Source organism: Grus americana, chromosome 3 (assembly GCF_028858705.1).
Source record: "Grus americana isolate bGruAme1 chromosome 3, bGruAme1.mat, whole genome shotgun sequence".
NCBI classification, from domain to species: domain Eukaryota; kingdom Metazoa; phylum Chordata; class Aves; order Gruiformes; family Gruidae; genus Grus; species Grus americana.
In genome coordinates, this window is record NC_072854.1 from 13,163,527 (window position 1) to 13,185,406 (window position 21,880).

A 21,880-nucleotide genomic window follows, 5' to 3' on the forward strand; every position below is an offset into this window, starting at 1 on the left:
TGCGCCCAGACCCTTTCTTCAATGTGTCTGCCCCAGGCAGCACGCAGCTGCGAACTCTGGGGTTCACTGGTGCAGTGCTAGAATGGCTTTGTGGTCAGCATCATGAGTTCTCACATTTAAAGAGGTCGGCAAGCAAAACCCTGGTACGAACAAGTTACCAGATATTTCTATGCTGTACTTCCAATACTGTTACTTGTAGGCTTTTTTCTTTTTTTTTTTTTCTTTCTTTCTTCCTGTAAATGACTCAGACTGCCTTTTGGGGAAGGGGGAAATCGAGCGCTGCTAGGCACTCTTGCAACTTTAACCTTATTTAACCCTCAAAACAGCAAGAGGAAGTACAAAGTATTTTCACGAGCTGTGAATGGACTCAGATCTAGTTTTGACGTCTTGAGGAAGTACTGTCTTCTGTAAAGCCAGAAATGCAAAAAATGTATTTGCAGTCCAGCCGAACTCGTTTACACACACACACTCCCGACACCCCCACCGAAAAAAAAAAAAAAAAAAAAGAAAAAGCGCCCACCAGCTGGAGGAAAGGGGATGGGATCTCTGCGAAACGGGGCGGATTTGGGTCAGGGCCGATGTCCCCGGGCGGGGGTGCGGCACGGGTGACAGCAGACACCCCAGATCCCCCCACCCGCCGGGCCGGGGAGCCTGAGGGCCCCCGCCTAAGGTCTGTGCGGAGGTGGGGGACCCTCCTCCCCCGCCGCCTCTCCTTCCCGTTCCCCTTGTTCAGCGCCGCGCCCCCCCTTCCCCATCTGCCACCGACCCGGGGACCCTCCTCCCCCTCCTGCCCCAGGAGCGGCGGACGGCGCCTGCTCCCCCCAGCCCGCGGCGACGGGAGGCGGGTCCGAGGGAGCCGCGCCCGCCCGCCCGCCCGGGCCGGCCACCGGCGGGAGCCGCACGCAGCCACCGCGGGGCGGGCTTGCGAGCGTCGCGCTGGGCCGGGCCGGGCTGGGCCGCGCCGCGAAGCGCAGCACAGCACTGCCGGCTGTCTCTGAGGCGCGGGGGATGGACCAGGGTCCCTGCAGCGGCGAGCGGCGACGGGCGGCTCAGGTGAGCGGGGGAGAGGCACGGCGGGGCCGGGTGCTGCCGACCGCCCGGGGGCTGCGCGGGGGCGGGCGGGCTGAGCCGCCTCTGCCGCTAGTTCCCGCAGCGCCCTCCCGCATCAACCCCGCCGGCAGCGGGGCGGGGACGGGGCTCTGCAGCCCCTGGGCTTTCTCGACCCGGAGGGCTCCCCTCGCCCCCCTGCGATCTCCGCTGAGCCTTCGCCGCTGCCTTTATGGCCGCTCCTCAGTCCATGGTCACCCCTCCCCGGCCGGCGCGGGCCGCAGGCGGCGCAGCTGCCCCTGCCCCTTCCCACCGGCGCCGCGGGACAGAGGTGGCCAGGCGGTGGCGGGGGGCACAGCCAACTGTTGCCTGGGAAAGCGCCGGCCCCAGACCGTTGCCGGCTCCTGTAGCACCGGGACCGTGAGCGCCGGGAGGGCTCGCTTCGCCTCGGCGACCGGCTGCGTTTGGAAAGGCGTCGGTTGCGGTACGAGCCCCCGCGGAGGTTCCCCCGTTGGCCTTGCCCCAGCTGGGGGAGAGGCTTCCCCGGGTACGGGCCCTGCAGGGTGGAAATCTCTGGGGTTTCGTTGCCGGCCGGTGGATGCCGGAGCCGCCGCGGCTGCAGGGGAGGGCAACGCCGGTGCGGGGACCTGTCTCTGCCTGCACCCGGGCCCAGGGAAGCCTGGCTTAACTCTAAGACTGCCCGAGGCTATCTATCAAACAACACGTCGAGTACGCCTCTGCTGTAGTGGGGGGAGAGAAGGGGATTAGGCTCACAAGTTTGATTATACCGAAAACTTTCTGTTCCAGCTGCCGGTGGTTGCTGGATGGAGGGTGCTATAAACGCAGTGTTTCCTGAGGGAAGTACCTAGCTAGGCACAAGATGAGAAGCGCGATCTGTAATGCTGCATTCATCTCGTTCGAATCTCTGTCCATGCTGAGATGTGTTACAGTGAACAGATACCACGCTTGCATCTATTCTTCCTATTATTATTTTTTCCCTAATTTAATTTCAGGACCGTTTAGCTTTAATTTTGTTTATCTGGGTTTTGTTATGCTAAGGTCTCAGTAATACATGACGCCGCTGTGTAAAATGGAATGCTCCATAATTCACTGGCAACACAGCAAGACTTAACTTCACGTGCTTTCAGTGGTGGTGGTAGTAACTTGCCGAGGGTGGTGATGTGGGTTGGTTTCCAGCCTGTTCCTGGTAGTCTCTGGTTGCCAGACAGCCAATCTTTGCACTCTGTTTATCAGATCCTAAAGGCAGTTTGTATGTGTATGGGGAAAGGGCAAGTTAAGAGGGACAGGTATGTTTTTGCTTTGCCTCAGTTCTCGCCATCTGCAAGGTCAGAAGAAAATAAAAACTGCTTTGGCTGTGAACTCTTAGGTGGGGAGATCTGGAATGAAATGCTGTCATGACATGAGGTTGCCTTGTGGGCAAAGAATTTCACGTGCTCAGCACTGCTCTGCAAAAATACCCTAACTCACATTACATAGGGAAGAACCAAGCTGATACTTCCCTTTTCTCTATGATGCTAACTTTTATATTTTTATAACATGTAAGGAAGACTTACACATCAGCAGTGTACTTCATTTTTTTTAAGGAATAAACTTGGTAATTTCTCATGTATGACTCTCCTTTCTACTCTCCTGCAATACCCCTACCCCCCCCCAACACCAGGCCTGAATTAAAAGCTATTGATAAAGCCCTACTGCTCATGACTTTAGCTTTCCTAGGGTAGACTGTAAAAAAAAAAATGTTTTAATGAAATGAAATTACAGATTATAGGAATAGCATGAAGGGTTTGACTTAAATTCATAAAAAGCATAAAGTAGCAACTAAGAATAAAATTCTTCAACTTCAGTTTGTATAGTTTGTCTGGTTCTTAAGGTTTAACTTAAATGTCACCTATGGCAAGTATAAGCGAGGCTCTCTGGGTTATTTATATGGTTTCTTAATGACTGGCCAGTATTTTATTGTATTCTGCTCTGTACTTTTTCACTATCCTCCTGTGCTGTTTTTGCAGTGTTACTTTGTTTTTTCTGTGAACTTCTGTTCTTTATTAAAAACAGAAAATAAAAAACCCACATGTGATTAAAAAGACAATGTATGCCAGTAATTAGAATAAAAAATACTTGGTTAATTCACAAAGGAAAAATGGTGATCATCTTGGATACTACTGCATAGTTACTGTCAGCATATGTCGTTTTGCCATAGTAGTGAGTCTGTTGGTGAATTTTACCGTGCTGGGAAGATAATTCATTGTTAGTGTGCTTAGCTTGTCTTCATGACATCATTTTTTGACACTGTTTTGTCAGGCTGAAATATCTTGTCCTCAGCAGTATGGTAGTCTCACAAAGACATTGAGGATTTGCATGTGCAGTATGTTGCAGATTTCCACATGTTACGTGTTATACAAAATGAGGGCTTAAAATGTGTGTCAAATACTAGATGTTTTTTAGACAAATAACAATTCCCATACTTTAACAGAAATCATATTTTATAGGTGTACAGATTCTATAAATAAGACCTCATATACCTTATACAAATAAGATCATATTTGTATATATTTCCACCTACCCTTTTAATTAGAGCTTTTAGGGAAACTGTAAGAGTTTTGTAGAATCACTGGCATTCTTTAGCACTAGGTGCATAATGCATGCAGTAGCACATGAACTTGATCATTCAGTTCACATTTTATACAAAACAGAAAAATATTATTCTATATCCAAAACCCATATGCAATCCAGACATCATTAGGTCTCCTATTAAATCCCTGGAGACAAACTGAGCATGTCAATGTGACCTATAACATCAGTGGACAGGGAAATACGCATACTAATAATATATGTTGAAGGAGCCAGAACCTCTTAGTGTTTCCTCCATACTGAATTCAGTATGTATTTGGATCTGTTTCAGTATTATCAATCATTCTTTTAGCAGTGCTTTCTACTCATGTTATCTAGGAATGCAAAACAGTAATATTAAATCAGAGAAAACAGTTTGAGAGGCATGAATTAAAATATTTAATATATGGGGCAGCTTGAGAGTTGCAAAAAATGCAGTCATAAATTTGAATTTTGTTGTTTAAATTAAAATTGTAATAGAAGCTGCTGTGCACTTGTGTGAATGACGATGAGAGCAATGTGAATGATGTAAGATGTACAGGTCCTAATTCTTGTGAAGTACTGAATTTACCATTCTACTTTCACAGAATTCCAATTCACACTTCCAGTTAAAATTAAAAACGTGTCTTGTTTTCTGCCTTTATATACTGCTTGATATAAGTTCTTGATTTAAACTGGTAGCAGTAGTTGCTCATACAGGAAAAATAACAGTAGTAGGTATAGGACAAATACCTTTTAGGACAGATATGACCTAGTGCAGCACTGACATGCTGGTGCTTGAAAAATTCTTATGTATTATTGTGGATTTTAAATGTTTAGAAATAATCTCATCATTGGTATCTTAATGTTTACATTAAGTTAAATATCAGTCAGTCTTACCTAAATTCAGGAGGGGCTACTTTTGCACGCTAATGGCTGAAATAGTCTTGTCTAATTTATAAACTTGTCCATAGACTACATAACCAGTGCTCTGTGGGACTTCTTTGTGCATTTTATCCTTTTTTTCCTATCTGTGATAATACTTGTGTCAGGCTGTTTGTAGTGGCAATGTACAGGTTGACTTTTAACATCATGGTTCGGATGAATGGCAATGCAAAAGGTGAAGCTAATGCGTAAGTCCGAGCCTTGTTTTTGAGTAAATTTGTGTAAGGAATTTGTGAAGTTAATAAAATGTGAAAAGTTCAAAATGAAGGTTCTAGTAGCAGTGCAACTTGTGGTGTTATGTGTGGCTCTCACCAGTGCTAGTCTGGTTTGGTTAAATTCTTAATAAATGTGATTCATGACCGTGTGTCCCTCAGACCTGTTGAAGAGCATCAGTATGGCACGGGAGCTGTCATGTTTAGAATATGGTGTGGAACATACTGGGATCTTGAGTTTGATCTGTGGGGAGCTCTGGATGACTGAGTCATATCCTTGCACAATTTAATAACACTGTGGAGGTGGCTCGGTGTTTTTAAGCGGATGTGTAGACTTACACTGACATTTTAGGTAACAGCCATTCTGGACTCCCCTATAGCACTCTGATACACATAGGTTTAGCTTAAAATTTAAGTAGTTGTTAGAAGCTTTTTTATATATAATTTATGGGATTTGGGGGGGGAAAAACCTTCTCCCTATTGAATTACAGCCTGAATTCATAAATTATGAGTGGCCTATTTTACAATTAGATGCCTCAAAGCTAAGATTGATGTTCTTAAAACTCATGTCTGAAAGCCCACTGTTGTCTGTATTTTTTACTGTAAAGAAAATCAGATGCATAGAGCTTTGTTTCTGCGTCCATCCAGAGCTGTTACCACCATGACCATTCTGGAGAGTGGTATCTCTCTCCTGCCTAACTGCCTTTGGCATCTAGAGATGGGAATGTTCCCTCAGGATTTGAAAAGCTTGTTTTGCTAAGAAATAAGTAGGTGTAAGCTATTTACTCAAACTTGAGGAAGAAGCATTTGCAATGATGTTTATCTCACCACCTTCTTCTTATATTCAATGGTGCATTAGTTCCATCCCATACCCATGAAGTGTGAAGCTTCATTCTCTGTCCCCTCTTCAGCTTGAAGTAAGTTGAGCTCACATCTCCCTCTTCCCAGGAGAGTGCAACAAGCAGCATGTCATAAGCTGTCCTTCATTTCACCTGCAACTGTGTTGCTTTGAAAGAAGTAATTAATTAGGCTAGAGGGAGAGTGACTCCTGCCCTGTGTCTCAAGGCTTTCAGCTGAGTTGAGAGAAATCTGGTTTCTATGGGTGTTTCATTCTTTCATCCAGTAAATATTTTTCCATTGCCTAGCTTCAGCAGGAATAGTCTAGGACAGACTATAGTCTGTGGGTTAGGGCACTACCCTGGCATGCAGAGGTGTGGTTGGGAGCCAGCCTCTTCACCTGGAAAGAGCCTTCCGCCCACTTTTACTTCCTCTGCGGTTGCTTTCCTGATGCTCTTAAATTGCTCGATGGTGCTTGGGGGCATGCTCCTGCCTTCTCATCCGAAACTTCAAAATTGTATGACTCCTTTCCTCATCAGCTTGTCAAAGGGATGACTTTGTATCTTGCTCCTGGGGAGGCCGGAAGGTTTTATAACCTTTTTAATAACGTAGGTACCTCTTGAGCTTCCAGGATAGGTGACGTTTAAGGTACAGCCTTCACAACTGTGTTTCCTATTAGGTTAGATGGCTTCCTGCTTACTATCCCAGTTATTTTAATTTCTATTATATACCAAACTTTTATTGTAGCCGTGTTCATAATTCTTCTGTGAGTCCATTTTGTGCTTCTAGTCTCATATGGACTAGTGAGTCTCACAAAAGTGTGGATTTTAGGGGGGTGAAGGCCAACATTTGGCAAGACTGAGGTTCAGTTCAGGAGAAAGTCTTTATTTTGGGGTTAGAACACCATTTGAGCCTGGTTTGATTCAGTTGTCCAGCACAGACGTTTCTTGTAGATCAAGCTGAGATGCTTTACGACATCCACTGCGTCTATGCTTGGCTAGCAGATGCAAGGTGGCCAGAAGACCCATGTCATGCTTGGAGTAGCACCTACTGGGAAGGTAGAATATTTTAAGACAGCTTTGCACTATTTGCCTCTGCAACTGAACTGAGCCCAGTAGTGTCCTAAGGCTGTTGTCATCTAGGCTGAATGTGGTTAGACTGAGAAGTGGGATGAAGGGATTGTTTTCTTGTTTTTCAAAGTCATTTCAAAGAAAACCTGCTTTCTGTTTTATTTTCTTTATTACAAGTGTATTTGGTACCTAGCCCGGTCATTACAATTTTCATTTTGCAGCCGCCCCAGATTAAGTCTGGGAGGTTAGCTTGAGTTAATGGCTTTCTGGGAAAGGCAGGGAGAAAGTTCATCTTCTGCTTTCTCTCATGCATATTAATAGTGGTGTGGAGCTGTGGGGCAAAAATTCATTACTGTCGGTTGTTAGCTGGTAGGGAAATGCTGAGTGATGGTGCCACTTACAGAGCTGAATTGGTTTTGGAGAATAAGGAAGATTCTCTCTGGTAACTGATCCATATGATCCTATCCAGTAAATTGATTCCAGAATTGTGTTTAAATAGCCTCCATGAGAGATGTGCAGTGGTATTTATCTGGTACAGATGATTTGCTGGTCCTAATTTTTTTTTTTGGGGGGGGGGGCTCATTTAATGCTGTGGAAATTGGGGGAGGGAGGCAATGGTGAGGGGAAAATTTTATAATAATATTCCTCAGAGTTGTTCAAACCTGGTTAGATTTTTAGAAGGCTAGATTGTTAGATTTGTTATGTTTTATTTCCAGGGAAGTCTAATTTGGTTTCAGTTATACTTTCTCCCACCCACATATACACGGTCTGACGCCTTGTACTGTATTGCTTTGTAATTGCACAGTGTTTTGCTTCAAGGATCATCTGTAGACTGTTGGTGACTCCTTCAGATAAAGATTTCATGACAGACGTTGGCATCTTAGAAGCTTCTGGAAATAAGTCCGTAATCATCTCCCTAATAATTGATAGCAGCAGAGGAAATGGGAGCTGATATTCTGTAAACGTTTTTCCTATGTTTTTATTATTAAAGCATAAATGCCCTGTAGGACTGGAACACTTCCCTCACCCTCTCAGAAGGCTGTGCTGCAGCAGAGCTCTGTAATACCAATTACTGTGGGGATGGCTTGCCGTTCCAAATGAGATCATGATGGGGATGCTGGAAAACGAATCTCTCTCAAAATGTGTTTCATGCTCTGAATACTTGAGAGATTTTGTTAGAGTGTGATACTTAGGTCTATGGGGTTTATGTTTTTAATTAGAGAAGGTGTTAAAAAAATCTAGTTACTATTTTGTATCAACATCTCTTGAATACAAGAGGAAAATAGAAAATATTTCCTGACGTTGAAGTATTCTGGGAATGTGTTGCCTGTAGAACTGATTCGTATTTCTGTAACTAGATAATCTTACTAATTTTATTTTATTTTTTTCCAAAAGACAAGGAGAGAGCACGCATATTAGAGGCCTTAGAAGTATAGATAATCTGCTTGTCCATTTTTATTCTGCGAGACAAAAAATGATTGGGGTCTGACTACTTACGCCTTTGTTTTACTGAGGTTTTGATTCATTATGGCACAGAGAGTATCATGTTGTCCTTTACTGAACTAAAAGTAAATCCACCAAAAAAAATCCCCTTTTGTTCTGCTGCTGAGGAACACTGTGGGCTGCCAAATCCTGGCAGTCTGAGTCACCACAATCGTAAGAAAGTGTTTGTACTCTTGTGGTTGCTGTTATTCAGTGTCTTCTCCTTTATTCGTAAGGCAAAGGGACACCTACAGGTTAAAATACTACTTTTTAAAGAAATATTCTGTGTTTATACTGAAATATCATTTTGTCAAAAGAGAATTAAATACATACTGGTAAGACTTTAAAGCTACCAAGGAGCAAATGGTAATCTTAAACAATAACAAATACATATATACAGCAAATCCCATTTTCTGTCTAAGAGGAATATTAGACTTCAACAAATGATGGGATTATTTTAAACTCCTTACTGAACTCTGCTGTTTTGGCCATCTGATCTGACCTAGTAATGATCTGATAACCAGGGAGACTGTTTCCTTCCTTTAAATAAATAAAAAAAGAGAAAAAAAATGTTTTAAGGACAGAGACTCTGACCCTGGAAATGCTTATCTGTGTTTTAACTTTGATGCGTGGGCTGTGACCCAAGCAAGCATAACTCATGTAATTGAATTCAGTTGTTTTCAGGATCACTCTCAAACAAAGCAGTGGAATAGTAAGTTGCAATATTCAAATAAAACTCAGGATGACTGCACATAAACAGCTGAGGAAAAGCAAGGTGGTTTTGAATCAACGATGGGTACCTGTACGGCTGAACAGATATGTTCCCTGACTCCACAGATGTGTGCAGGTGTTCTGCCCCTGCGTACGCTTCAGCGGTCTGGCTGATGCTTGGGTGGGAGGTGGGAGTTGTTGCAAATTCTTCATCCCATCACCTGTACATGGAGAGGAAATGGGTTTCCTTAGGATTTCTCAATTCTTTAGCTGTTTATTGGTAGGAGTCCTCGTGATGTAGGCTTTTAACTCTAATATTGGTTATTGAAGCAGAAACAATGATTTCTTTCTTTCTACTGATAGAAGAAGAAGAAGGCTTTTATTCCTTTTTTTTGCCTGATACATGGGGAATTCTGTATGTCATTTACCTTTCCCTAGTGGTGAGCTAATGAAATTTCCACAGTTCTCTCCAAGAAGCCAAATTTATTAAGTCAGATCATCAGTAACTTTCCTTTACTCTGTCCTGTAGAGCTGGTGAAGAAAAGGGAGGTGGGCTGAGCTGGGTGTGGGAGATTGGCACTGGGGCAGTGTAGGACACATATGGAAATATCTGTGGCAGAAAGTAATATAATTTTAATTGCTGCTCATCACTACAGCTGTTTCCCAAAGAAGAGATTCTCATGCTATCAACAGGACATTCACACAAAGAAATGAGATGGTAGATAAGCAAATGCAAATACATTACATGCCCTCTATCCTTTCGTTTTTAATACATTCTGTAGTGACGAGTTCAGCGTGAAACACTTGGTGACATGTAATTATATATGCATTAAGTAAATGGCCGTTGATTCATGGTATCCCTCTCTCAGGGTATATATTCTTAATGCACTGAGGTAGGGATGAGTGAGTAGTAGTACAGCTCTGAGCTGCTTGATTCATGTGGCAATGCAGTCCCGCTCATGGTGCTGACTTCCTTTCTCCTTTTTTTTTGCCCGTAAAAGGAGAAAAGTGCTGCCATATGACTCGCTTTGAAGAGAATCACGAGACAAGGATCCGGGGGGAGGTTATTCAGGTAGCTTTGTTTCTTGTACTCAGTACGAGACATTCTGCTTTCTGTGTTTAATGTGGTATGACTAGGAGAGTATGCGGTAGTAGTTCCTTCAGCTGACATTGAAGTAAAACATTTCATTCTCCTAATAACTTCTTTATGCCTTGGGTTTTGGGGTTGTTTTGGGGTTTTGGTTTCATTTTTTTTTTTCTGTATGGATGAGAGATTCTGAAGGGAAGTTGGATATAAATGGGTTTGGAAAGAAGATAAAAATCCCAGTTCTTGAGGATTAGGCTGTCCTCCAAACCAGCAGACACTTTCCTGCTGGTAGTTAAAGAATGTGTGTGGTATTAGCCATCTTGTGCCAGTGACAGTAGGTAGGCATGCCTAAGTTTATTGCTTAATTTTGTACTGTTAACAAGTTTCATGTCCAGGTTTATAGAAAACAGACTATTCAGGTGAATCTCTGAGGACTCGCCTAGAAATCAAATCTGGACATCTTGGTGCCTTTCTGTAAGTGGAGAAGTCCTTGAGCCCACTTGCTCTGCTGTCTTACAGTAACTTTCAGTGTACAGTACAGCAAGAGTTGCCTGACCTCCTTTGACATATTCTGACAAAAAGCATGGTCCTTGCATTGATGAGAGTCACATTTTCTCCATAGACTGAAGGCAATTAACAGCTCTAAATAAATTCCACCCAGCTTCTGCCATGGGTTACTAGGTGGTGTTCGATGGGCTCCTGGTTTGGCATCGGAGTGTGCAGCCAGTATCAGGGTGGTCTTGAACTGCAGCTGTGCTGCCTGCTGCTGTCCTCCATGTGCATTCAAAACCATCTCTTAGTCCGGGATTGACAGTATTGATCAGCTTAGCTTTAGTCAGTTTTGCACATTCCCTTTACTTAATGATGTTATGAAAAGATTTGACATGGAAGCATGTAAATTAGCTGTCTCTCTTTTTTGTGCAGTCCAACACAAGATGCTTTAGAAATCACAGCAGAATGGGTCTACCTGTGCAAACCAGAAGGTTTTTTTTTTTCATTGACAGATGTGAGAAGTGGAAACTTTTGACCCCAACATTTATTTTCTTATGAAATTAAGCATTTTGTCAGGGTGTTCAAAGGGAGCTGGAGAAAATTAAGATCTTAGTAATGAGCAGTCATTACATAGCATCATCCTTTTCTAGTGTCACTGTAGGTATCCTGGGAACAGAGCAAAAGGACCATACTAATTCTGGATCTAAAGTCACATTTTCTTTTTCTTTCAAGCTGGTTTATTTTTTTTTTCCACATCAGAACTAGGATGTAGGCCAAAATCTGTGAGAAGCAGATGTCTGTCTCATGCCAGCAGTGTTCTCATCACTGGGATTTAATAAATTTGTTACTTCACTTATGTGGGAGGGTTTTTGTTGTGTTGTAAGGATTTGGTTGTTTTTCTTGGAAGATCTGATAGTGAGTTTTCTGGTTAATTGCAGTGATGGTCTTTAGTTAAGTGTTGATGTCACTGTTGGGGTAGATGTGTCACCTTTTCATCTCTTTGAAAGACAGAAATTGTACCTGTAGTTCAAGGCACTACAATGAAAGTATTCCCAAATAAATCGGGGTGTAGGAGTTCATCATCTGGGACTATTAGGTTGGAGCAGATGGTTATTAGGTGGACTATTAGGTGGACTCCCTGGATCAGATTGGCAGCCAGTACTCCAACAGTTACAAATGGTTTGTTGAGGTTTTAAAGAATAATATTCAGTTTTGTCAATATTGTGGTGGGTTGACCCTGGCTGGAGGCCAGGTGCCCCCAAAGCTGCTCAATCACTGCCCTCCTCAGCTGGGCAGGGGAGAGAAAATAGAATGAAAGGCTCCTGAGTCGAGGTAAGGACAGGGAGAGATCACTCAATGATTACTGACATGGGCAAAACAGACTTGACTTGGGGAAAAATTAATTTAATTTATTACCAATCAAATCAGAGTAGGATAATGAGAAATAGGAACAAATCTTAAAACACCTCCCCCCACCCCTCCCTTCTTCCCGGGCTCAACTTCACTCCCCATTTCTCCACCTCCTCCCCACCCCAGCGGCACATGGGGACAGGGAATGGGGCTTGTGGTCAGTTCATCACACGGTGTCTCTGCTGCTCCTTCCTCCTCAGGGGGAGGACTCCTCACACTCTGCCCCTGCTCCAGCATGGGGTCCCTCCCACGGGAGACAGTCCTCCACGAACTTCTCAAACATGAGTCCTTCCCACAGGCTGCAGTTCTTCATGGACTGCTCCAGTGTGGGTCCCTTCCACGGGGTGCAGACCTTCAGGAGCAGACTACTCCAGCATGGGTCCCTTCCACGGGGCCACAGGTCCTGCCAGGAGCTTGCTCCAGCACGGTCTTCCCACAGAGTCACAGCCTCCTTCGGGCACATCCACTTCCTCCGGCATGGGGTCCTCCATGGGCTGCAGGTGGATATCTGCTCCTCCATGGACCTCCGTGGGCTGCAGGAGGACAGCCTGCTTCACCATGGTCTACTCCACAGGCTGCAGGGGAATGTCCCTTCCTCCTTCACTGACCTGGGTGTCTGCAGAGTTGTTCCTCTCGCATATTCTCACTCCTCTCTTCCGGCTGCTGTGTGCAGGTTTTTTCCCCTTCTTAACTTTCTTGCCCCAGAGGCGCTACCACCGTCGCTGATGGGCTCGGCCTTGGCCAGCAGCAGGTCTGTCTTGGAGCCGGCTGGCATTGGTGCTCTCAGACACAGGGGAAGCTTTTAGCAGCTTCTCACAGAAGCCACCCCTGTAGCCCCTCGATACCAACACCTTGCCACGCAAACCCAATACCATTACATTTTTAAGACTGCTTCAAGATAAGCAGAGTTGGGAATGGAGAATCGTGCAGTGAGATGATCAGTAGGTAAGCAGTTGTGAAAGGGGTGTATGTTTTTGTCAGTGTAATTTTTCAGTACCTCGTGACACTGCATAATCACTTACATCTATGCAATGTTTTAAACACAGTGATTCTTGCTAAATATAATATTTACATCCAAATTTGCACCAGGGTAGTTGTGTTTTCCTTTGGAAAATTTTTATATGCCTCTGCAGTGCTTACAAAGACTTGTTGCTTCTGTTTCTTTTTGTGCAAAAGAAGGGTAAATGTTTTTGATTGAGGTTTGCATGATTTTTTTCAAAGTAATTAAGTTGGGATTTCTGACATAAAAGAAACAAGTTTGTGAATTAATGAAAAAACCACAGATTTCTTCCTGAAGTGCTAATCTTGTAAAGTGAATTCCTTCCTTGCCCACCACCCTGATCTGGGTAAAATTTGAAGAAGCAGAGTCTCTCAGCTGCTGTACATTGGGATGCTGTCAGTAGGGCTATGCCCACTTTATACCAGCTGACACTCAGGACCAGTATTCTACTGGCAACCGTCAGGCTTGCTGAAATGAGGAAATCAGACGCTCATCTTCAGTCTATCTGAACACATTAAAAAAGTCCAAAACCTAGAGAGTGCAAATTTTCATGTGTGCTGCATATAATACATGTGGAAACATAAATGCTCAACTGTTACATGGTTATTTGGTTCTGTTCTTGTGATTTGAAAGCAACAGCCACCTAGGTGAGGATGTGATATTAAAGCCAGAAGCTATAATGTCTGGAAAAGGTGACCTGTTCATTCTGAAATGCATTGGCTGCTTATGGAATTAACTTCTAAAAATGATGTTCTCCAGAAGCAACTGGGTACTATAATCATTATACATGTTTGTAGTAGGAACTAAATAAGGAATGGATATGGCATGCAACCGTGCTGTTACATTTTTTAGTACTGTTCGTGACACAGTTTTGTCCTGTGCCAACCAACACTCTCCCAGATAATGCCTTAGCATAGTTCTGGAGTTAGGAGAGATGGTGGACTATTTCCAAAAGGCTGTTTGGATCTGGCCGGGCTGGTTTGGAGGGATAGGATTTTAGTTGTACAGCCACGAGCTGTACCATGCTCTTTGGTTCCAAGCCCAGAGCATGGCTACGTGCCCTAGTCTGTTTTATTTTCTGACATATATGTGGCCACAGATCCTGCTTTCCAGGAAGCTGAAAATCCCAGAAGCTGGGATTCAGCAACTTCTTTGGGAAAGCAATGGGAGCACTTTGTGTGCTTAGGATAGGAGAAAAAATTACCAAAAGCTGAAAGTGAGAAGCTGTGTCTGGAAAGCTGGAAAAATAATCCAGAGCAGGTTAAAATCATAGAATAATTGAGTTTCATATTGTTTTTATAAGAAAAGCCCCAAGGAATTCATAGGTGTAATTAGCCATTTTGAAAGTGCTAGTTTAAAAAAAAAAAATTAAAAAAAATCAAGAATTATGTCCTGGCATTTTGAATCTAAATGAATAAATTAAATGTAAGCAGATGGCATCTACAGTGTCCTCAACCACAGGATGTATATCCTGGCAGTAGTGTGAAATTTATCCCTGTCCTAAGCTTTGCCTTCTGTTAACTAAAGGAGTAGTGGCAACCTGCTAGCGCAAGCCTAAGTTGGCATGATCTTTAGGTTTTCCCTGGGGAATCCCTGTCTCAAGCAGATGTTTCAGCCCTCTTCTAATTATCTGATTGCCTCCTAACTTTATATTTAGCAAAAACTGTAGAGCGTGGGGGTGTTTTTGTGGGTTTTTTCATTGGTGGTTTTTTGTGGGTTTTTTTTTTTTTTTTTAAAGCAGTGTCAAAGCTATTAGCATCCTAATGATTTAACAGAGTCTGGTCCAACAGACAACTTAGAGGTTGACTCTAGTCCATGGAGTACTTCCATCTGTCTCACAACCTCTCCTCTACAGGAGATGAGGAATAGCTGTTGGGATGGCGTAGGCTGCCTGGTGAACTGGCCACATGTCCCTCCACGTGGAAGTGGTCCAGTGATCAGAAACTGAGAAACTGAGCTCCTGGTCCCCATGTGGACGGTGACAGGCCAAGTGCCATTCCTGGGCTGGGAGTTCCTGGTGTGATTTGTAGTTTGAGGGTTGTGTGGGGAGAAAATCAAAACTTGAGTGTGGATCCTGTTCGGGATGAACTGCCCTGAATTACCTGTGTTACCATCAAGTCTCTCACATCGTTCTGCATAATATTTAAATAGTATTAGCTTGGTAATAAAAGCTTTAATGAGCCTGTACTTTTTCAGTACATACATTGATAAGTGGGTTCCGCTGCTGCTCCTTTTTTTTTTCCTATATCAAAATACAGATTTTTGTAACTTCATTTTGGAATATGTACTTTCTACTTTTTTACTAAAGGACTTCTACAACATGAAATAATATTGCAGTTGCATAGTTAGGATTCAGAGTCTGGCCTCTGACGCACACTTCATCTTATTTAACTCTTCTACTTTGCCTTTGAACTATAACATTATGTAGTCCATTCTGTAATGCAATTTCACTTAACTCTTTATTTGCAAGTAGAATTAATTTAGCATCTTTGCTATTTATGCTTTGTTGAATACTGATCATACAGCCTTAATTATTTCTTACACAGCAGGAAACTTTCAAAGTAGCAGCTGTGTTTTGCCTTAAGTCAAATTGGTTGTGGACTATGACTGCTCAAATCCCGGAATGGATAATGAGCTTTACTCCCAGCAGGTTCCCCACGCTACTACGCTGAGGGTACTGAACTGACTTCTGTGTTCATTGTATAAATACATTTTAACTAGGGATAAATTGACTTACTGGTTGTTACCAAAACAATAAAAGAGAATTTTCTCTTCTGCATTAATATGCGATGGTTTGCCTCTTTGCTGACATCCTTCCCTTAAAGGGTTTTTGCCAAGGTTTCCAGAGTGTCTTATGTGTTTCTGTTTAGTTTTATCATACTGGTATTTAAGAAACGATCACTTTCCTTTCTTCCCAACTCACAAATTCTCCCAAGGAGAAGGGCGGTTGCTTATAAACATGTTTCTTCACCCCATGTTTAGGTTGGAGTACTGTAAGGAGTATCTTGGTATTTAGTCATTTTATAAACATTTTAAAGTGTTGTCCCTTTTGAGTCCCCCGGCTTTCCTATGGAAGACTCTGATATCAGTCTTGGACTGTTTTTCTCCACTTTTAAAGGAATATTCTGTTTTAAAGACCCAAAATTGGAAATTTGAAGCTCTTCTGGTCAGAGTAGTTTATCCTCTTTCTCTTCCATGGCACTTACTTTCCCACTCGATGGCATTTCTCTCAGTCCAAAAGACTTACCTCAATGAACTTGCCTTGCAGCCCATTCCACGCAGCTACTGCTTGCGGAACAAAAAGTGCTTCCTGGCATCTGTTTGTAGTCTCTTTTTAGTGCCTATTTCATACCCTGCTGTCGTATTAGTTCTATGAATAGGACTGACATCGGTTTTACATTCCTTTTGAGATTGTTTTAGTTTGATTCTGATTTAGACTGAAAGAAACTTGGATATATGGGATAAGTCTGAACAAAGGTTAAAAAGCAGGCTTCCAGAATGTAATGTGTATTTTGTTAAATATCTAATTCAGTCCTAGCTACTACTTAAGTTGTGCTTCAGATAGCTATTCTGTGTAAGTTGCAAAGTTTTTGTAATTTCATGATTTAGCTGAGCAGGAGATACTCATTGATAGTTGCTGGGGTTTTGTTTCCAAAATTTAGTTTTTCTATATGAAAATGTGTTTCAACGTCCGGAGCAACTGTGTTATGTCTACTTCCCAGCAGACTCTGTAAGCTTTTTGTGATTATATTTTGCACCTGTTCCATGAGAGCTTATTGTTGCCAGCAGTGTTAATTTTCTCCAAATAAGCCAAGTTATGCCACAGAACAAACTGGTCTAGCATAAAAATATGGAAATTATGAATATGATTCAAGAAAATTCTCATTTACCTTTCTTTTGGTCTATATTAGATCTCTACATTTTTAATTAGCCTCGCTAGGCTTATGTGCTCTGATGAGCATACAGTTTTTTAAAACAATCCAATTGTCTTGTTTTGCAATATACAAATTCTGAAGTTTCTATCAAATATATTTTATCTTCTGTTCTTGCATCTACTTCAGAACTTTTATGCTATTTCATTTCTTACAGCAATCTTTTATTTTTATTGCATAGAGTTTTACCCTGGAATTTTTTCTGTCCCACTTGCAATCGGTTTAAAGGTTTCTGGCATTTTTTTACCATAATTAAACTAGTAAGTCTTGTTCTATAATTAATTAATTTTCCTGAAAAACATTTCTGTTGAAATACTTCTGTAGAATTTGGTGACGTATGTCCTGTACATTTGAAGGGAATGTAGTAGTCATTCACTCTCTAATTATGATCTTTGTAGTCATATTTCCATTTAATACTTCCAGAAAGAAGTGGAACTTTAGTACCTTTTTTCCTTCACTACGGTCTTTTTACTTCTGCTTGCTTTCTTATGATAATGGGTCATGAATTCAGTTAAACTGTGTTGCCTGTGGCTTCAGTGACTAAAAACTGATCTTTTCATATTGATGAACTCCTCCTGGAGTGGATCAAAGAAATGGATCAAATCATGGCTCATGTAAATACAATGCTGCAGGTACCTGCTTTGGTATGAGTTTTTTAATTGATTAATTAATTGAAAGTGTTCAGCTAACAAATACTTTTCCTCCCCTTTCTCAAACTGACTCAGGGTCTTTTTTTCGTGTCATGACATTCCTCCAAAGCCAACTGATGTCATGTTAGCATAGTCTGTGCTCAACTTGCCCTTTCAAAGCTAAATTCCACTGGTTTTATTTCTGACGGTCATCTAAATTTCACAGTCCTCTTTCTTTACCTGCACTCTTTCTGTTTCTGTTCTTTCCAGTCTCCCTACCTGTGATCCCTGCTCATTGTTTTCATCCATTCTATTCCACCACCTTCACTTTCTCTCATTCCTGGTAGTGAATCTGCTTTGGTTTCTGTTTAACATCAATCTCGCTGCATTGTTGCTTAACCGCTCCTTCCTGTAAACCTTAATTACATGAAGCTTGGAAAATACCTAAATGCTTAGTAGCTTGGGAGTTAATGTGGTCCAATAAGTGGGATACCCTCTTTGAAACTTTCTCACAGATGCTCATTTAATTAGTGCTGGTGTTACTGAGTCCTTCAGACTTGTCATTTTTATTGTTCTTGGGTCAAGAGGGAAGGGGTCATGTTTTCATAGACCTTCAACCAGTAAATGCTATAGAAAATGATGGTATCTAGAGCTGGTTTTTGCAACCTAGTAAGGCTAGAGGGTCAGAAGTTGTCTCTTACTACATCACTGCTCCATAAGAAATGGTGATTTTCTGGGTTCTGTGAGCTGCTTCCAGTCCTTTCCCTGTCCCAAGGTGTTCCTGCTTTGCCCATTCTCCGATGTCTCCTTCCCACCACCTTTCCCATGTAAGCTGCATCACTCTCCAGAGTTAACTAAGCATCCCAAACACGGTAACAGTAGTACACTATCCTGATGTGCTGTACTATGGCATTAATTGACCTTTTGCTCTGGGCATAATGCACAGTAGAAGATACCCTGCAGCAGTACTCGTTGCTTTAAAAAAAAAAAAAAAGAAATTACTATCTTTTGAAGGCAATTAAGTAACTTTTCTGATTTTTACTTACTAATTAAACCAGTTTCATTAATAACAGTTCTTTTAAACAAATTTTAAAATCCACAGATTGCAGCCTCTGTCTAATTATCAGGAAGGCTCTGGATCATCTTCAACAAGGTAAGAGTCAGCTCCAGTACTTTCTGTCTTGCACAAAACAGCTGTCTAGCAGATTCGAACGTCATAAATGATAAATGAATACTCAGCCTCCCTTGAACGGCATCCTGTTATGTAGTTTTACCATTACACCTAACCGATGCTTTCAAAATGCTATCTGGGCAGAATATTCTCGCCTTGAGGTTTTTATTTGTTTGCTTTTCTTATTATAGAACAACAACTGAGAATTCTTCTTCCCATGTACTTTTTTAATTTACTCCACTGTTTGTTTTGAATCATTTCACTGTTATTGTTCTGGTCTATGTAAACCCTTGGGACAGAATTGGCCTAGGCAGAGAATGGGATTTGTTCTCATCCCTTTTGAACTCCTAAATTTGTGATTTTTTTTTTTTTTTAGGCCTTCTACTGCCATATTTTTGACTTTTTTTTTTTTTTTCCAAATCTTGACCAGGTTCCCATCAAACTCTCTGAAATATAAGTTCTAAACGCCCTCCATGGCTACAGAACTGGAGAGAATTTGCAGCCAGTAGCAAAATAAAGCAATGCTAAAAATAGACTTTTTTCCCCCAGAGAAGGGGAGTTCCCTGACTTGACCAGCTACTAATTGGTACAAAGGTTTGTTTACACAGAGGAGCTATTTCTAATTAGTTCCCTGTGTGGGTGCTCTACTTGAGAAATTACTGTTACATTCTGATTTAATTTAATCTGCTTTTATAATGAATTGTTATAATTTGCAGTAAGGAACATATTTTTAGAAGAAAAAAAATCTGCACCACACCACCCCCGAGTTTAAAAAGATAATTCCTCTTTAGGCAGTGATCAAGCACTCTTAGAAATTAAATGAATAAAAATCCATCATTAGATTAGAACCAGTTTACAGTCATATCTTTGGAAAAATAGCCGCAGAAACACAACCACGCATTTTTCAAAGTCAAAACTTAATTCAGCTGATTTATGGACCTGATGACTTGACCTCTGTTTTTCCGTAGTCCTGAGGATAGTGAACCTGCATATTTGGGAAGATGATCATTTGTGGAGTTACATTAGCATTGTTGAGATTATGGTTGGAACGGATGTTCACTTCCAAGCTTTTCTGTAGCAGATTTCTTAAGTTGACTTCACCTTTGTTCTGGGAGCAAACTTGCATTGCTATGAGTTCTTTAGCTAGAGAGCTAAAAAAGTGACACAAGAGCCAGACTTTAAGAACAACTGTCCCTATACATTCTTCTGAAGGACTTGGTCTCCTTGTTTTTCTCTGAGCCTCCCCCGCAACACCTGCAGAATAAAATGGTTGCTGTTAGGCATTTAATTACAGTCTTTATTTCAATAGTTTCAAAATATTGGGAAATTAATTTCTGAACTTAGAACTGCTTTAACCAGATGTCTTTCAATGAAAAAATTGTTTTAAAATGGATTTGCATTTTCATTATTTCTTTTAATTCTTAGTATAATGCATACCAGTACCAGTGAACATTATTTTTCTTTGGCTGTACCAGTCTTGGCAACAGCTCATTATAAAATGCAAATTAAATTTAATCTGTTCAGCAGAATTATATGGGATAAAAATTCAGTTTAACCTGACCATTTCAATCTTGGAAGCATTTTTGAATGGTATTATTTTAAAAGTTTTTGGATGTTCCAAATTTCACTGTAAAAAGAAGAATTTCAGTTTTCTGTGGATATAATCTGGTATATTTCCTTTTTAAGCTAGAAAGTTTCATCTGAAAATTCAGAGAGGGAAAAGCACAGTGATCCCAAGTGTAATCCTGAATGTTTTTTGTGACAGACGGACGTCGAATGTTTAGCATCACATCTTTGGATTTTTGAATGTGAATTGGAACCACTGTATTTCTAGGTAAGACATAACCTAGTGTTTGTGTTAAGTACCCTCTTTCTTTTATACATGAATTGTGAGAAAGCTAAAGAGTGCAGTATGCTGGATTTTACTTTGTACAGAGTGTTTATGTCTTTGTTGAATGAGTCCAATGTTATCTGAGATTTTAAATAGTAACAGTACAGTTGTCCTAAATTTTTATATTCTCTGAGAGAAACAGCATCAGCAAGTCTACATGGTCTATCTGCATACAGGATTTAATTTTATGATTGAGTATGTAGTTGTTTGACTAGCTTGTGGCCACTCAAAGTGGTTCAGTTCTGTCTGCCCCTTCTCTTGCATCAACACCTCTACTCATCTGAGATGTGGTGGTTTAGGGAATTTGCCGCTGAAAATCTACAGGACTGCAAAGACTACTTGGAGGATTAATTTTCTGTCAGTTTAGACCTCAGCATCAGCTCACTGTGGACTCAGACAAATACTGGTATAGACGCAAGAAAATCACTGTCAGTACTTGCAGCAACAAATTGTTGTATTGGCTTTAAACATCTCGCTTCTCTCTGCTCCAAGGAAAGGTTTGATACATGAGGAAGACTACGAAGGGGTTGTGAACAGCTGCAGACTTCAATATCTGAGGATGAAGCAGAGGGTGATAGAGAAGAGCTAGAAGGTTTTGATCTGTAGATGTAATTACAAGAGTATTTGTCACAGAAGATTACCTTCTTACTCATAGTGAAATACCAGAGGTTGTGCCAATTTGGCTCCTCGTGTTTTCCGCATAGATTATTAGGGAACAGAAGGGAGATCTGTGTCACACTTATCATGCGGCCATGTTGTGGTCAGCATTGCGCCGGAGCTCCAGGGTTACAAGTTGCAGATGACGGTTCTGGTGGTTCTGACCCAAACATGTTGCTGTTTGCCAGCCCTTTCTGCACTGCTGGGAAACGTGAAGCAGATGTGACGTTTGAGCTGGGTGGTTGCAGCATGTAACACTTAAAATCTGAAAGGGAATAATACCTTGCTTTATTGTGGGAAGTAAGGCTGTGCAAGATGGTAGCTTTCATCCAGTGGTTTCTGAGAGAGAGGGAAGCCATTGAGTATGGAGGGAACTTTAAGCTAACCCTATGTTAGTAACAGTGAATGCTGTCATTAATTCAGCTGCTGAGAGAGGCATCCAACAAGCGATGCTGTGGGTAAATGACCACAGAAACTTCAATTTGTTGCAGATAAAAACAAACCCAACATGGCAGCAGCCTGACTGGCTTTCTGTCAAAGCGGGTTTGCAGTACCCAGGTGAACCCAAGGATCTCAATGGCAGTCTATCAAAGTAAAGGTGTTTGCTAATCATGTGAATGTTTGTTCAAAAAGAAATAAAACCACCTGCAGAGGAGTTTGGAAGGTGTAGAGATCCATTAATTGAAGGCCACAAAGGATT

General features: G+C 41.7%; 1 protein-coding gene across 8 annotated transcripts in view; it reads left to right on the forward strand.

Moving 5' to 3' along the window:
• The first annotated feature begins 554 nt into the window (after positions 1-554).
• CYRIA (CYFIP related Rac1 interactor A) overlaps positions 555-21,880 on the forward strand; it is a 59,980-nt gene continuing 38,654 nt past the window's right edge. For 2 of the 8 annotated variants that reach the window (XM_054819952.1, XM_054819950.1), the window contains exons 1-3: positions 565-1,053; positions 18,564-18,614; positions 20,398-20,466. The gene's annotated coding sequence lies outside the window, so the exon portion shown is untranslated. Of the gene's footprint in view, positions 1,054-9,966; positions 9,984-18,563; positions 18,615-20,397; positions 20,467-21,880 lie in introns of those variants that run through there. The other 6 variants (XM_054819955.1, XM_054819951.1, XR_008576325.1 and 3 more) reach the window with 5 other exon arrangements.